At 43.5% G+C, this 17,104-nt stretch overlaps 2 long non-coding RNA genes across 3 annotated transcripts in view; both read left to right on the top strand.

The window, feature by feature from the left end:
• LOC129474469 (uncharacterized) overlaps positions 1–17,104 on the top strand; it is a 49,644-nt gene that overhangs the window by 30,470 nt on the left and 2,070 nt on the right. For both annotated transcript variants that reach the window (XR_008654547.2, XR_008654546.2), the window contains one exon: positions 14,627–14,762. This is a non-coding gene — a long non-coding RNA (uncharacterized lncRNA). The remainder of the gene's footprint in view (positions 1–14,626; positions 14,763–17,104) is intronic.
• Positions 627–2,269, top strand: LOC129474470 (uncharacterized). Its single transcript, XR_008654548.2, has 2 exons — positions 627–1,074; positions 1,900–2,269. It is a non-coding gene; the product is annotated as an uncharacterized lncRNA (long non-coding RNA).

The raw sequence follows: 17,104 nt of genomic DNA, 5'->3' as shown, positions 1-17,104 counted from the left end.
CAAGTTTAAATGAATCTCAGGATGGTATTACATCATCATGTTGGAGGAGTGTTTCGTTGATTGAAATCTTGAGATGATACAGCCTAGTGTAGGAGAAAACTGTATTTGTAATTTTGATTTTTTTAATCACAGAAAATGTTATTTTCTAAAAATGACTGCAGCAATATTTTCCATTTCACGTGCTCTTTCAGGACTGTGCCACTCCCCCATCAACAAATAGCATCCACGCAGGTGGGCCTTTGCAATGGCCTCAGTGAATTATGCATAGTGAGAATGGTGCTATGCAGCTTCCAAGGCTGGGAAGTAAAAGGTTATACAACTTTTCCCTGACTCTCTTTCAGGATCCTTGTCCTTAGAACCCAGTAACCATGTTGTAAAGAAGCCTAGGCCCCATAGAGAGGAGCCAAGGAGCTCAGCCTTCGACCAAGCTGGGATCTCAGCTAACAAGCATGTTAGTGAGTCGATCCTCCAGTGGTCCACTGAATTACCCCAGCTGATACTGTATGCAGCAGAGATGAGCCATCCCCACAAAACCCTGCCCCAAATGCAGATTTGTGAGAAAAAACATGTTGCCTTAAGCCATTATTTTTTGGAGTTATTTTTAATGCAACAGTGGAGCAGGATAGGGTAGAGTAGGGCAACACTTGAGGAGGACAGAGCAGTGACAGGCTATTGTAGATGACATGTCACCTACAATGTCCACTATCATGGTCCCCTGTTTACTAATAGAATCTCTACTATAATGCATCCACCTGGAAAACTATGTTTTCCAATCTCCCTTGAGAAGAAGGTAGGCCAATGTGACATGAGGAGGAGTTACTGGGTAGAACTTCTGGGAAAGATCACTAAAGGGATTATTCAACTGGGAGTTACCTTTTTGCTCTTGCCCCTTTCTCCTTTTTCTGTTCATGGACTTGGATATAGTGGATGGCTTCAGAAGCCGTCTTGTGACCATGAGATGACTTGAAAATGGAGGCTGTAGTCTACAGATGGCAGGAAAAAAAGAGCAGTAACCTGGGATTGATGATACAGGGGAGCCTTCGAACCAGCCATGGAATATCTCCAAACTTTAATGTGAGTGATAACAAACAGCTCATCTCTTTGGACCACTATTATTTTGTGTCTCTGACTAGAAGTCCAATGTCAACCTAACTGGTACAGCAGGGTACTAACTGAAATTATCAGAAAGGTGGTCACTCTAAGAGTTCTACTGAATGTTAAGTAATACTAACTACCTGAGATTTAATATCTCCAAATATTTAAGATCACCTATTAGGCTATGCATCACTCTTTACTTTTGTTATCTCATCTAATCATGAAACAGAGAGTTATTAACAAGGAGATATTCTTAGCTCCCATTTTATATAAAAGGCAACTGAGAACCAAAGACATGTGGAGAATTGACTCAAAATCACAAAGCTAAGTGACGGAGTTGACTCTAATTCCATTGCTCCAAGTCAGAAGTTGTAGCTGTTTTGTGGAAGATGGCATAGAATAGCATTTAAAGAGAAAGGATTGGGGGCCACAGATAATTGAGGTTAGGTCTGTCACATGATAGTGCTTTGATCAGAGGCAAGTAACAAAAGTTCTTTGTCTCTTCATTGGTAAAGGGAAGGCTAACACTATCTGCCTTACAGGGATGCCATGAGAATTAAATGGAATAATGCCTCTGTGGGAGATTGTGTTTTCTAAAAATGGCCACAACAATAATTTCAATCCCCATGGTTGCCTTACAATGTGATTTTGATACTCTTCTCATCAAGAGATGAGCTCTGTGTTCCACCATCTTAAATCTGAACTCACGGGTATGGTGGAAATGGCACTATGTGACATCTACGGCTAGGTCATAAAAGGTGATGCAGTTCTTACCTGGTCCTCTTGGCCTGTTTTTGAAACCAGCCACCATATTGTGAGGAAGCCCAAGCAGCTCATGGAGAGGCCCACACAGAAAGAAACTGAGAGGCCAGGCGCGGTGGCTTATGTCTGTAATCCCAACACTTTGGGAGGCTGAGGTGGGTGGATCGTAAGGTCAGGAGTTCGAGACCAGCCTGGCCAACATGGCAAAACTCTGTCTCTACTAAAAATACAAAAATGTGGCGAGCACCTGTAATCTTAGCTACTCGGGAGGCTGAGGCAGGAGAATCACTTGAACTCAGGAGGCAGAGGTTGCAGTGAGCTGAGATTGTGCCATTGCACTCCAACCTGGTCGACAAGAGCAAGACTCCGTCTCAAAAAAAAAAAAAAAAAATAGAAAGAAAGAAACTGAGAATCCTGGCCTCCCACCCTGCTTGAGCTCTCAGCCAGCACCAACTCACCAGCCACAGATCTGAAGAATCCTGGAAATGAACTCCTAGTCTCCATTTGAGCTTCCCCAGTTGACACCAGATGAAGCAAAGATGATGTTCCCCACTGGTCCAGGCTGACATGCCAGATTCATAAACTAAATAAATGATATTTTTAAAAAGCCACCAAATTTTTGAGTAGTTTATTTATGCAACAGTAGATATATGGGAACAGATGTGCAGCACAGCATCTGCTGTTTAGTAGTACTTGATGAAAGCTCACAGTGATTATTATTACTAATATTATTCTTACTGTTTAAATTGCATTCTTTCCTCCTGACTGCCGATTAAGATATTTGGAAACTGGACCGAAAAAGTCAGGAGACAGAAATCTTTTTGGAGATTTCTCTACAGAGCCTTAATGAAAAATGTAGGATTCTGACTCATGACTACAGTTTAGTGCCCATGGAATTATAAAAACAGAAAGGGTTCCATGTCCCTGTCTTATCAATTCCTCATCTTTAGATTGGCAAACATCCAAACTACTCAAACGTGGTATTTTCTCCTGCTATCAGAGCTTTTAGAGGGGAGGGGCTGCAACTAGGGGCAGGGAAGCCCCTAAAAATCTCCCATGACTCCATGGGGAAGCTGAAGGAAGTTTGAACTGAATTGTTGGTCCAGTAAGGTACCCTGGACCAATGCAGGGGAACACTGAACACCACCGAGATGATGATCAAGGTGGCATGGACTGCATCATGGGGATTCTGAGGACAGAGATAATCAGACCTCAGGGTTCTATTCACCGTCTCTCCTGTGAATGAAGCGACCTCTGGCTGGAGTTCCTTTCACAATAAACATCGATAAGCTCATAGACAGCTATTTTGTCTTTCTTTTTCTGGGCTGGTTATGCAAACTCTACTTTCTTCATTGCTTTTTGCCAAATCTCCTCTACTGTTTTTTCCACAAACACTGGAAAGTGAGAAGACTAAATCTAGACACAATTAGAGTTCAACCAAGCCTGCTTGAAACAAAAGGGCTGATCCCTGACCCCCACATTTCATACATGGGCAAGTGCTCCTAAGGGCATCATCCTCACATGCTACCTTTATAACTTTTATTGAGCTTAGGGTTCACTATAACTCCCAGATTTTTTCTATCCCCTGATATCTGTGCTCTTTTTTTCTTCCTCCCAATTGTTACTGCTTGGCATAGTGTAGCCAATCCCAATTAATACACTTGGCTGACAGGGCCCTCCGTGATTCTTACTGCTTTTCTGGCTTGATCTTACCATTCTCCCGCTTGTTCATTATATTCTTGATATATTGGCCTTCATTCAGTTTTTTAGTCCAGCTAGCTCTTTTCTTTTTCTTTTTATTGTTCAATGTGCCTGGCATTCAGTAATCTGTAGCAAATGCAGTCAGTGCCCCATTCATATCCCCTCAGCATTCACTATCAATGGCTTCCTCCTCAAGCATATATGCACATCTCCACCTGGGGCTTCCTGGGGCTTGGGAAGCAAGCTCTACTGTGGATAGGGAGGGCTGGAGGTGGGGATTTGGTGGAGTGGGGCTGGGGGAGAAGGAAAGGGTTGATCCATTGGAAGCAGCTCTCAACCATGGTGGATGGGAATTTGTGGATCAACAATCCACCTTCATGTTCTACACCATCTCTCCAAATTCCCAAGCTAGAAGGACTGTGCCTCCATTGCTCATAGCACTAACTTGCTCATTGGCACTCTTCCCTGCCTTATTTACTCACTCCCCTACCCATGTTTATTGAAGTCATCTCCCAAATAACTACATACACTCCAATCCTTTTCTCAGATCGAAGACATAGGGGTTTATTGTATGTTCGTGGTTATTATTAACAGCAGAATGGCTATGGTAAAACAAAATGTCTCAACCAGGCACCTCACAAGGTGCAACCAGCTTCAGTTCATAGAGGGTGTTTTGCAGTTGAAATATCTGGTTATACTCCGATAGGGTTCACATTCATTCATTCAGCCATTCAGCAAATATTGATTGAGTGCTTACTCTTAGCCAGAGGTAGGGATTTCAGCATCAGAAGTGGCTGCAAGTGGTGCAAATCCGAGTTAGAATTACTGCTGGGAAAAGAGGAAGGTAGCCCTAATTCCGGGGAAATAGAAAGGCAGCCCCAATCCGTTCCCACTCCACTCTCTGACTCCATTTCCCTTTCCCTCCCCTCAGCATTCTGGCTGCTCCTTAAACCGAACTCAGTCAGCTCCCCTCTGAAGTTTTCCACCTTCTTCATAAGATCTTTAGACCTCAACCCCCTTTCTTTAATAGCTGCTCCTCCAATCCCTTAGCCTGAACCGGTTCCTTAGGGTGAATCAGCCTATCTCCTCTATCCCTTCTTCTAAGCATTAAGTTTCACCTCCCTCTGCTTTGGCATCACCTATTACCTAGATATGTCCCAGACTATGGCACGGCACATGCCTACTTGGAAATGTGTCTCTCTTTCTAGTTTGCAATAGACATACATGGCATCTGTTGTTGCCATACCCATATCCCACTGCTCTTACCACTTCAGGGGCACACTGGCCTGATTTCCAGCTGGCTGCACCTGCATTTGTTGATCTGAGCTTGACTTCCCACCTGTGCAGCGATCACCCATAGGGATGGCAGGCTTGATAATGGGCCCTTTCAAGGCTACTTCCTTTCCCTATCCCACCTCCCTATTCCTCTACCGATGTTTTCTTCACCTTCCAAATAAACCACCTGTGGCTGAATCCTTAATTTAGGATCTGCTTCTGGGTTAGCTCAAACAAAGATTTAGTTTTAAATTTATAGTTAATTTTAATCAAAATATATGGATTTCTGTTTCTTGTTCCATCAAGTACAGACACTATATCTTAATTCTTTTTTATTTTATTTTACTTTAAGTTCTGGGATACATGTGCAGAACATGCAGGTTTGTTACATAGGTATACATGTGGCATGGTGGTTTGCTGCACCTACAAACCCATCATCTAGGTTTTAAGCCCTACATGGATTAGGTATTTGTCCTAATACTCTCCCTTCCCTTGCCCCCCGCCCCCCAACAGGCCCCAGTGTGTGTTGTTCCCCTCCCCGTGTCCATGTGTTCTCATTGTTCAACTCCCATTTATGAGTGAGAACATGTGGTATTTGTTTTTTTGTTCTTGTGTTAGTTTGCTGAGGATGACAGCTTCCAGCTTCATCCATGTCACTGCAAAGGACATGATCTCATCCTTTTTATGACTGTATAGTATTCCATTGTGTATATGTACCACATTTTCTTTATCCAGTCTATCATTGATGGTCATTTGGGTTGGTTCCATGTCTTTGCTATTGTAAATAGCACTGCAATAAACATACGTGTGCATGTGTCTTTAGTAGAATGGTTTATATTTCTTTGGGTATATACCCAGTAATGCAATTGCTGGGTCAAATGGTATTTCTGGTTCTAGATCCTTGAGGAATCACCACACTGTCTTCCACAATGGTTGAACTATTCAGAATTTGTTATTGGTCTATTCAAGGATTTGACTTCCACCTGGTTTAGTCTTGGGAGGGTGTATGTTTCCAGGAATTTATCCATTTCTTTTAGATGTTCTAGTTTATTTGTGTAGAGGTGTTTATAGTATTCTCTGATGGTAGTTTGTATTTCTGATTATTTTCAGTCTAAGATCAGATATTTCCCCTCCTTTCTCTTCCACCTTTTCTCTACTTTTCTATATGTATTTTTAGTTCTCTCTTCACTTTTACAGTGTTTACGTTGCTAACATTTACATTCTGTAATAACATTTGAATAATCTTGGGATACTTTTTCCCTATAAGTTGTTTCTAAAAGTTGAAAACCAATAAACTAAGTGTACATTATTATGCCTTTATATCTATCGAGAATTGCAGGGCCAAGTGGTTTTGCCTTTCCTTCTTCATGAGTTCCATGCCAAGAATCCTACATCACTCAAAGGAGGATGTTTCTAGCACCAAGGGCAAATAAGGTCCCCTTTTTACCCACCATTGATTTCTCACAATCATGTCACAGTGTAGTCTGTTTTGCAGTGCGAGCTTGATTCTCTTGTGCAGTTTTGTTTCCCTAGTACTCCTCCTCTTATCCCAGGTTTTGCTTTCTGCAGTTTCAGTTACCTGCAGTCAACTGTTTTTATATTTTGAGAAAGAAAGAGAACACACTTACCTAATTTTTATTACAATATATAGTTATACTTTTTCTATTTTATTATTAGTTTTTGTTGTTAATCTCTTACTGTCCCTAATTTATAAATTAAGCTTTATTATAGGTATGTGTAGAAGAAACAGTATACATAGGATTTAGTACCATCTGTGGATTCAGGTATCCACTGGGGTTCTTGGAACATATTCATTGAGAATGAGGGAAAGCTACTATATATTTTTTTCTTGCAGAGATATGTCACCACGTCACAGCTATTTTTAAACTTCTTACTGATTCTATCAGTTGGTTTCTTCCCAGTCTTTCATGAATATATTCTTTGTGGAGCCTACTTATTTTCTGTTCTGATTTGGAGTTTTGCTTTATAGACCTACTTTATAACTCTCACCCTTGAATTTCTTTTAGTTGCACTTTAGGGCTTGTTCTACTGTTTTTTTTGTATAAGACTCTTTCAGTCTATTAATTTTTATTCTTCTTTTGTGGTGGCACAGCCTTAAGTAATTTCTATGAAAAAGATATCAGGAGATTTACTTTTTGAGTCCTTGAATTATTAAAAATGTGCCTATTTTATCTCAGATTTAATAATAGTTTGGTTGGGTATAAAATTCTTGCATCCATTAATTTGAGTATAAAATTATTGTAAATTAACTTTCTGATAGAAACTTGAATACTTTTCTGCATTGGCTAATAACACCCAGTATTGTTGATGTTAGTATGAGCCTCAATCCTTTGAATATGATCTAAGTTTTCTGTCTTTAAGCATTTTATATTTTCATTATGTCCTTGGGATTCTGATATTTCAAAAGTATGTACACAGTTCTGAATCCTTTTTCACTCATTTTGCTGGCATGCTGTGGGCCATTTAAAGATGGAGATTCAGATTAAATTCTCTGGCAGCCTTTCTTCTCTCATTGCATGTCTTTGATAATCCCCTCTCCACTACCCCCGTGCCCCCGCATTTCATCTGAAACTGCTAATGCTCAGATCATTTTCCTGAATTGATTCTCTATGCATTGTACCTTCTCTATTATGATTTTGTCCATTGTATATTTGCTCTGGATTCCAGGAAATTACCTTGACATTATTTCTCAACATTTCCATCTGATTTTCAAAACCAGAAAACATATTTTTTTATTTTATTATTATTATACTTTAAGTTTTAGGGTACATGTGTACAACGTGCAGGTTTGTTACCTATGTATACATGTGCCATGTTGGTGTGCTGCACCCATTAACTCGTCATTTAGCATTAGGTATATCTCCTAATGCTATCCCTCCCCCCTCCCCCAACCCCACAACAGTCCCCGGTGTGTGATGTTCCCCTTCCTGTGTCCATGTGTTCTCATTGTTCAATTCCCACCTATGAGTGAGAACATGCAGTGTTTGGTTTTTTGTCCTTGCGTCAGTTTGCTGAGAATGATGGTTTCCAGTTTCATCCATGTCCCTACAAAGCACATGAACTCATCATTTTTTATGGCTGCATAGTATTCCATGGCATATACGTGCCACATTTTCTTAATCCAGTCTATCGTTGTTGGACATTTAGGTTGGTTCCAAGTCTTTGCTATTGTGAATAGTGATGCTATAAACATACATGTGCATGTGTCTTTATAGCAGCATGATTTATAATCCTTTGGGTATACACCCAGTAATGGGATGGCTGGGTCAAATGGTGTTTCTAGTTCTAGATCCCTGAGGAATCGCCACACCAACTTCCACAATGGTTGAACTAGTTTACGGTCCCACCAACAGTGTAAAAGTGTTCCTATTTCTCCACATCCTCTCCAGCACCTGTCGTTTCCTGATTTTTTAATGATCGCCGTTCTAACTGGTGTGAGATGGTATCTCATTGTGGTTTTGATTTGCATTTCTCTGATGGCCATGATGATGAGCATTTTTTCATGTGTTTTTTGGCTGCATAAATGTCTTCTTTTGAGAAGTGTCTGTTCATATCCTTCACCCACTTTTTGATGGGGTTGTTTTTTTCTTGTAAATTTGTTTGAGTTCATTGTAGATTCTGGATATTAGCCCTTTGTCAGATGAGTAGGTTGCAAAAATTTTCTCCCATTCTGTAGGTTGCCTGTTCACTCTGATGGTAGTTTGTTTTGCTGTGCAGAAGCTCTTTAGTTTAATTAGATCCCATTTGTCAATTTTGGCTTTTGTTGCCATTGCTTTTGGTGCAGAAAACATATTTTTAATTTCCAAGAGCTCTTTCTTATTTTTTGTTCATTTTTTTAGAGCATTTCATTCTTGTTTTGTAGATGTGATATAATCTCAAATCCTTCTGAGGTCATTAATTAGGGTTTTTTTTTTTCTTAATTTCTTCTTTGGTTGCCTGAATGGTGTTTGTTTCCTCTGGTGTTGTGTAGTTCTGTTTGTTTGGTGCTTCTGCTTTGTGTAGTAGTTAGTATTCTCCATATTCCTGGCAAATATGGTATTCATTTTTAAGAAGGAAGACATGGATCCATTTTTCTAGGTAACTGGTGTGCACTTTTGCTGCTATTAGTTGTGTGGCTTGGGTGAGGCGCCTGAATGAGGGCAGGGCTAACTGACTGATAGGCCTCACATTAGAGAGAAGAGGCAGGCAAGCAGGCCATGGGTGCTTTTACACACTCTAGGAGTCCTGGATCTTAACTCCTAAAAAGCATGTTCAATTTAGAAAAGAAAGCTTTGTTGTCACTGTTGTCTTTCTCTTCCCCAGGAGCCAGAGGTACAAGCTGGGTGGGCGGCCTGCCCTCTTTGTGCTCAGAGTTGGAGGAAAAGTAGGGCAGGGTATAAGAAATGAATGGTGCAGTGGGTTGGGAGTACATTTTTAATTCCTCTCCTCTTTTGCAGTCCCTTTTCCTCAATTGCTCAGACCTGGTCTGCTGGCTGAGGAGCCTGTGTCCTGCTGGCAGGGTGGCCATTTCCCTGCTGTCCCCTCCTGTGCCTTCTGAGCCACCGTTTCCCTCACACAGGCTTGTTCATCAACACACTCAAGCCACTCAGGCCCAGCATTATTTTTTAGAAACCTCTCATCTTTTGCCCGTTGGTTTCCTTACTGTTATCCTTTGCTCTTAAGAGATTTTTATTCCTCGATTCCTCCATGTTCAAGGTGTCTTAGGAGAAGAGGAAGACAAATAGTATGCCCTGTCTCTATCTACAATTTGTCCCTTTTTTAAGATTTCTACTTTGGGTTAATTTTCCTGGTATTAGAACAAGTCCTGCTTTTGGCCAAGCCCAGGTATGGGAAATAATTTGGTGTTCCTTTCAACTGATGTTTCAATATTTGTTCATTTGAGGAGAGGTATCTGGGAGGGGTGCTGGACAGCAACGGCTGGTGGTGGCTTGACAGGTCCTTGGCCGTCCCAGGTGACTGTGCCCAGTCTCTAACTCACAGGCCCCGGCCCACAAAACAAAAGCCAGTTCTTAGCCAGCACCATCTGCTCTAGGTAGAAGTTCATTGACCACCTGTAGTTACCTAAGCTTGACTCCTGGGAACTCTGATTCCCAACCCCTAGAAGCTTATTTTAAAAAATCTCCTTTGGCCACACTAGATGAGACATGCTCCGGTGAATGCAGTTTTCTTCATGTGACTCTATTTCCAGTGGCGTTTGGGCATCTCTCGTGGAGAGCTCTCCCATTCACGGGCACGTCTGTGCAGGTGGGTTTCCAGGAGAGCCCAGCTGGGAGCACAATTCGGGAGCATTTCAGAGCCCTCCTTCTGTGCCCAGCAGAGCCACTCTAAGATCCACTGGCGCTGGGACTGCGCCCACTCTTGGCTGCCTTTCCAGGCCATTCAGCAGCCCATTGTTTGCCACAGCCACACTCGAGTCTCTCGGGCTGTGCCCATTTCCAGCAACTCTGAGCGGGGTCACCAATTAAAGGAGGAAACAAAACGTTTCCTGAGCCGGCGGCCTCCGGCTGGCTCTGCTTCCTGTTGCTGTGTGAGTGCGGGGTTCTCGCGTTGCCCACGGCTCCCACCGTTCTCCGTGTGTGTCCCTCTCCATGTCTTCATTATTCCTCATTAGCTTTGGTTTCCTCTCTCCCCCTCCCCTTTTTACACGTCTGTTATTTCCAACCCTTTAGCCACACAAAATGAGGGGTGCCCTTTTCCTGTCGCCTCGGGAGTCACTCCTCCCCTCTGCCGTCACCTGCGGATGCCGGGCCATGGCACTCGGCCACTTCTCGGCCACAATGGGAGCTCTCAGAGCCGGGCGGCGCAGCCTGGGCCGGGTGCCAACATGCCACAGCGAGGCAGCTCGGCCTGCAGAGGGGCGTGAGCCTGGCAATCAGACCCTCGCAGAGCCGCCACCGACTTGCTGTGGGGTCTGGGGCAAGTCACTTGACCTCTGCTTAGCTCCTCGTCCCGGAGAGGAAGTGAGGATGGCTTCCCTGGGACGCTGGAGGAATCATCAATGCAGGCGGGTTGCCTCCTGGCCCAGGCCTAGAGACCCACTGCCAGCCTCTTGGATGGGTGATTTTGTGCATGTTCTCAGAGACACACACGCACACAAATACACATGCACATGTGTAGACACACATGCAACCATACATATATTCATGCATTCAAATATGTACTCATAGACAAAAACATAAATACATATGCACACAGACATACATACATTTACACACAAGCACACATGAACAACCAATGTAGACACACACAAACACGTGCACACTCAGGCACAAAAATATTTCCACACCCACACAAACACATTTATATACAGACATACACACTTTTTGTACACTTATACACACAGTCACAGACTAATTCTTACACAAAATATGCACATATGCATACATACATTTACACACAGACATACACACTGACATAAAAATGCATGTTTACCACATCGAGGATACATATAAGTGTGTGTATATGAGTGAGTTTCCCAATGAAACAAATACAAACCAAATAAAATTTCAACTTCTCTTTATGAAAACAAAACAAACGCTTGAAATCCCAGGATTTCGCCTGTTCTTTTCTTGTCATACAGCAGTCAAAAGTCCTTGGCCTGTGTGTGCTAGTCACTGCGCCAGGCACAGTGAGGCATATGACAAACAGCTGATGTGGCCTCAGGCCTTGAGGGACTTATGGGCTATTCGGGGAACACAAGCCAATGACTCAGGGCACTGACGTGCTACCACACTCGGATAGAGAGCTTATGGGAGGGTCCAGCTGTGGCACAAAAGATGGGATGTTGCATCCTGCCAGAGGAGGAGGATCAAGGAGGGCTGCATGGAGGCAGGGGCTCTTGATTTGGATGGCCCCGCCAGATCAGGGCAGACCACTCATTTAGCTGGGCTTGGTGTCAGAACCACAGACAATAACTCTGACCCCAGACATGCATGTGGAATGTGTGGGAAAGAGCAAAGAATCCCATCAATTCATTCTTCTTTGAAGAGGTGGCTTCAAGTGCCTGCCATGACCACAGTGGGTTGGGGGATTCTCAGCTGCATCTGGGCCACCGCAGGCATCAAAGCTGGAGAAGCAGAGCTGACTGCCACTCGAGTACCTTCACACCTAGCCTTGCTCGACACTCTCGGTGAACTCCGTGCACGTTTTTCTTCTGTAGCTGTGTATCTGTGGTGATAGACTGTATTTTTCAAAGGCAGTTGCATCAGTATTTTTGATCCACATCCTCTTCCAGAACCTTGCCTCATTCGCAACAAGAGGTAGTGTCTGTTTCCCTCCCCTTGCACTTTGTTGCAAGGGTATGGCTTTGTTGACTACCTTGGTGAATAGAATGTGTGACCTTGGGGCTATGCCATGGAAGGTAGTAGGGTTTCCTCATGGCTCTCACTTTGGGTCAAGTGCCTTGGGAGCCTGGCACACATGGGAAGTCCAACTGCCCTGAAGCTGCTGTGCTGGAGAGACCATGTGGAGAGACCACACAAGGACAGAGAGAGATGCTGGGGTCAGGGAGGACCCCCTGCTGGTCCAGTCCCACCTGTTTGCATCTCCCCAGAGCCGGCACCAGCCACGAGTGAGGGGCTTTCTCCATTCCAACCTTTGGGCTGCCCAGCTGATGCCTAGTAGAGCAGAGATGCACTCCTCCTACAGAGCCTTATGCAAATGGCATCTTCAGGAACCAAACAAACTTGCTGTGGGCTTAAGCCACCAGGTTTTGTGGAGGTTTGGTACCCAGCAACAGACAATTGGAGCGTCAGTTCAAGCAGATGTTTGGTCACATTTGCCCTCAAGGGCTGAGACAAATCTTGCAAAATCTTGGTTACTCTTGGAGGTCTTATTCAAAAGGCAAAGTCTTCACATGCGGACTTTTAAAAAATTGCACTCCTCCTGGAATACTGGAGAGGAAAAACCCAAAGGATCCAAGGTGCCTCTTTACAAGCAGGTGGCTTTATCTAAACACATGATCATACAAACCACCTGCTGTCCTGCCTTTTCATGAACTTGGCTTCTTTTCTACCAGGTGTAGGGAACACAACCATTCAGCATAAACAACACTTATGTTGGGCTTAGGAAGTCTAATGAAATGAAAATGACAATCCTGGCATATTTGGGATTAGTCTTTGAATCCGTATGGTTCATTCTGCAAGGCAGGCTGACCTCCCACACTAGCAAAGGGACAGCCCCTTACAGCCAGGGATCTGTAGAATGGAGAGCCGCCTGTTCCATCTGCTTCATGATGCATGAAGTAACTTGAATGTGCCTGCTATTCAAGTCATGGAAAGTTAAGAGACAGAGAGAGGACATCTTGACTTAAAAATACATGTTTAAATGCATTTCCAATCCACCATAGGTGAGCATTTTCATAAAATACAATAACAGGCTGGGTGTGGTGGCTTACTCCTGTAATCCTAGTGCTTTGGAGGCCAAGGAGGGAGGATCAATTGAGCCCAGGAGTTTGAGACTGCAGTGAGCTATGATGGCACCCCTGCACTTCAGCCTGGGCTACAGAGTGACTCTGTCTCTAAAACAATAAAAATAGAAATGCAATGGCAATGAATTACTAAGAAAATAAAACAAAAATATACACTAAAGTTCAAGCCTAAAATTATTACTAGACTTAACAGACCTAAAGTTACTCTGTTTAATTGGTATCAAAGTCTCTAAGTGGTTGCCCTCCCAATCTCCACTGGTCTCACTGCAGATCAGCACAAATCCTCAGTGCACCAGCTCAGGTGCCCAGGACAGCTTGCTGACTAGCACAGGTCTAGAGAGCAAACAGAAGCTATTTTCAGGAAGGCAGAGTTGGAATGGGAAAGGTGCAAAGGAAAAAGCCATAAAATATGTGGGACCCAGGTGTAAGAAGTAAGAGAAGTGGGCTGTCTTCAGCAGGGGAAGCGCCAAGACAGAGAATGTTAGGGTTCCATACAGACTGACTTTGTTCACTGTTTTTTAGCCTGAGGTTGATCTTAAGATCAGATTAAGAAAATGTGGCACATATAAAACATGGAATACTATGCAGCCATAAAAAATGATGAGTTCATGTCCTTTGTAGGGACATGGATGAAGCTGGAAACCATCATTCTCAGCAAACTATCACAAGGACAAAAAACCAAACACCGCGTGTTCTCACTCATAGGTGGGAATTGAACAATGAGAACACATGGACACAGGAAGGGGAACATCACACGCCGGGACTGTTGTGGGGTGGGGGAAGGGGGGAGGGATAACATTAGGAGATATACCTAATGTTAAATGACAAGTTAATGGGTACAGCACACCAACATGGCACATGTATACATATGTAACAAACCTGCACGTTGTGCACATGTACCCTAAAACTTAAAGTATAATAAAAAAAAGAAAAAGAAAAAACACTGAACAGGAAAACACACACACACACACACACACACACACACACACACACACACACAGAGTCTCCACTGGAGAGAGGGTGGACAGGGCATGAGGATTTATAACTTCTGGCATTCTGGCAGAGACTGGTATTAGGGCTCCTTTAACTAAAAGCAAATTCTATTTCCAGTCCTTCAGAGACACCAAGTAGGCTCCAAAGAGCCTAGCGAAGCACACAGTCCTCACCCCACGGTATTCTTCTTGGATGTTTGAACCTTGGAGTTGCAGGAATTCTGAGGATGCTTCAGCATGTGTGTGTGTGTGTGTGTGTGTGTATGTGGTGTATGCCAGCCCAGTATCTAGCAATCAACTTCCATGACACTTGTAGCATGACTGACAGATATGTCCTTTCCTTCTTGGATAGTGTCTGTTCTAACACATGCCATTTGGGATCCCTTGGAATCTTCATGTACAGAACTGGTTGCTGCCTCATTGAGTCGGTGGGGACAGAATAGTTCCTAGTTGACAGCATGGGTTGTGCAGAAGGATGGACCCTGCAGGTAAATCACAGCAAATCTCGACCATGTTTGCAAGTATGTTACTTAAAAAATTCCAATTCTAATGCATTTAAGAGTTTTCATGATTCATGTCATTTTCACCCCTCTTTCATTCTGCTGTGCTTTCTTGGGTGGAAGGGAAAAGCATAGCCTTACAATTCACAGGCATCACCCACTCCTCTCTCACCATTATTGCATCTCATGGCCCTCAAATCTTACTGATGTTTTGTTACCACTTATAGCAATTTGAGGTTATGATAGAGTTTCAAATCCCAACATTTTTGGGGGGAGCCTTTATAAAAATCTCATATGATATTTATGCCAGCTTAATAAAATATGATGATACCCAGCAATTTCACTTTCATCATTTAGACCAAATGAATATTTGTACACATGCAGGAGGCAGTATGTGAAAGGAAATACATTATGGCAATTTCTGGAAAAATACGAATTTAGAAATGCCTTAAATGGCCGTCAAAACGGGGATGGACAGATAAACTCAGATTCATTCATACAATGGGATGCTCACGAGACATATCTGTAAGTGGGAACATGGAAGGGTCTCAAGATGCACTGTTGACCGAGGAAAGCGATTTCCAGATAATACACACAGCACGATAGCATTGCTGAAGGAAACAGAACCTCATAAACTATAAAGCGTGACCACAGGTTTTCTAAGGGAACATACCTCACAGAAAATAATTTGTAGTGCAACATCCAAAATGATGACAGTATCTCCTGTAGTAGGAGAGGAGGAAACCAAGAGCGGGGGTGCTCAAAGGGGATTTTTAGTCTTACTTGTAATTCTTGGAGTTTTTTTTTTTTAATGAGGAAACATTACTCATGTCTTATTTATGTAGTAATAAAATCATGTCAGAAATCTGGGTACATTGATGAGCGTGACTATCACCCCAGCAACGTCTATCTGAGTAAAGGCCAAATAAAAATGAGAGAAAGAGACAAGAGCACTCACAGAGTGGTGCTCAAGGCCAGGGCCCATGACTCCAACTGCCAGAGCCTCTAGCTCCAGCTCCACCCCGCAACCCACCCGGGCTGCGGCAGCCCTCAGAGGTTTCCTGGGCTTGCTGCCAGCTGTGGGGTTAGGAAGTTGAGAATGAACCCTGGAGCCAAGCCACCTGGCTTCCCATTTTTCCGATCTCTCCAAGCGATGCGATCCCTGGGGAAGTCATGCACCCCTCAGTGCTTCAGCTCCCTTGAGTGTCAAGTGGGTACAAGAATATGGGGGTGTTGTGGGAGTTAAATTAAATCATATGACCAAACCTTTAGAATGGTACCTAGGATAGCGACATCTCCACGTAAATATTATCTGCTATTATCAATCTTCAAAAGCTTTTTATTCTTCCATAGAAGTTTCTTTAGGGACTCAGATGTTTAATTTCCACTAAGATCAAGCCAGCTCCAAAGCCTCCTCCTTTATTTCAGATCCTTGATAAGTAGCATCACGGGAAGGTTTAAAAGAAAGTCAGGTCCAACATTTCCTTGTATGAATGGAGAAACTGAGGCCCAGAGATGCAAGTCTCATTGCTGATCCTCCCAGGAAGTTAGCAGAAAAGCAAGCCCGGACCTCCTCCCTCCTGACCCCTCTGGCCAGCTCTGTGACCGTTGGCACTACACACTCCTCTGACAGAGGAAAGAGTGGGAGCTGAGCTGGGCGCCCTGGCTCATGCTTGGAATCCCAGCACTTTGAGAGGCTGAGGCAGGAGGAGCTCGAGAGTTCAAGACCAGCCTGGGCAACATGGTGAAACTCCATCTCTACAAAAAATATAAAAAATTAGCTGGGCATGGAGGTGTGTGCCTGTAATCCCAAGCTACCTGAGAGGCTGAGGTGGGAAGATCACCTGGGACAGTGGTGAGACGTGATCACGCAACTGCATTCCAGTCTGGGCGATGGAGTGAGACCTTGTCTAAAAAAAAAAAAAAAGGAAGCTGGAATTGGCTTGTGGAACAACAGAATTGTAATTTTTCTCAAAAGACTGACTTATCCCGCTTTGGAAAATGGGTAAAATACTCCTGCAGCTCTGGCAACATTCTATGGGGTCCTCAGTTATGACCGTGACAATGGTACAGACAGGCTCCACACTGCTGGTGCCACAGAGCAGGGACTGTGGGAGCCTGAAGATGAGCTTTCATGGCTCCAGGACAGGACAGAGAGGAGGCACCTCTGCAGGAGGCTCGGAGATTGAGATGTGCTCATTGCAGGCAGGCAGCTGCCCTTCCCATGGATGAGAGCAGCCCCTCTCTTCTGCAATATTGACCAGCAAATAAAAAAAAATCCATCTTAATACTTTTTCAGTGGAAAATGAAGCAGTTTATTTAATATTATT

This window comes from Symphalangus syndactylus, chromosome 24, assembly GCF_028878055.3.
Source record: "Symphalangus syndactylus isolate Jambi chromosome 24, NHGRI_mSymSyn1-v2.1_pri, whole genome shotgun sequence".
Taxonomy (NCBI): Eukaryota; Metazoa; Chordata; class Mammalia; order Primates; family Hylobatidae; genus Symphalangus; species Symphalangus syndactylus.
This window is presented reverse-complemented; position numbering and strand designations above follow the sequence as displayed.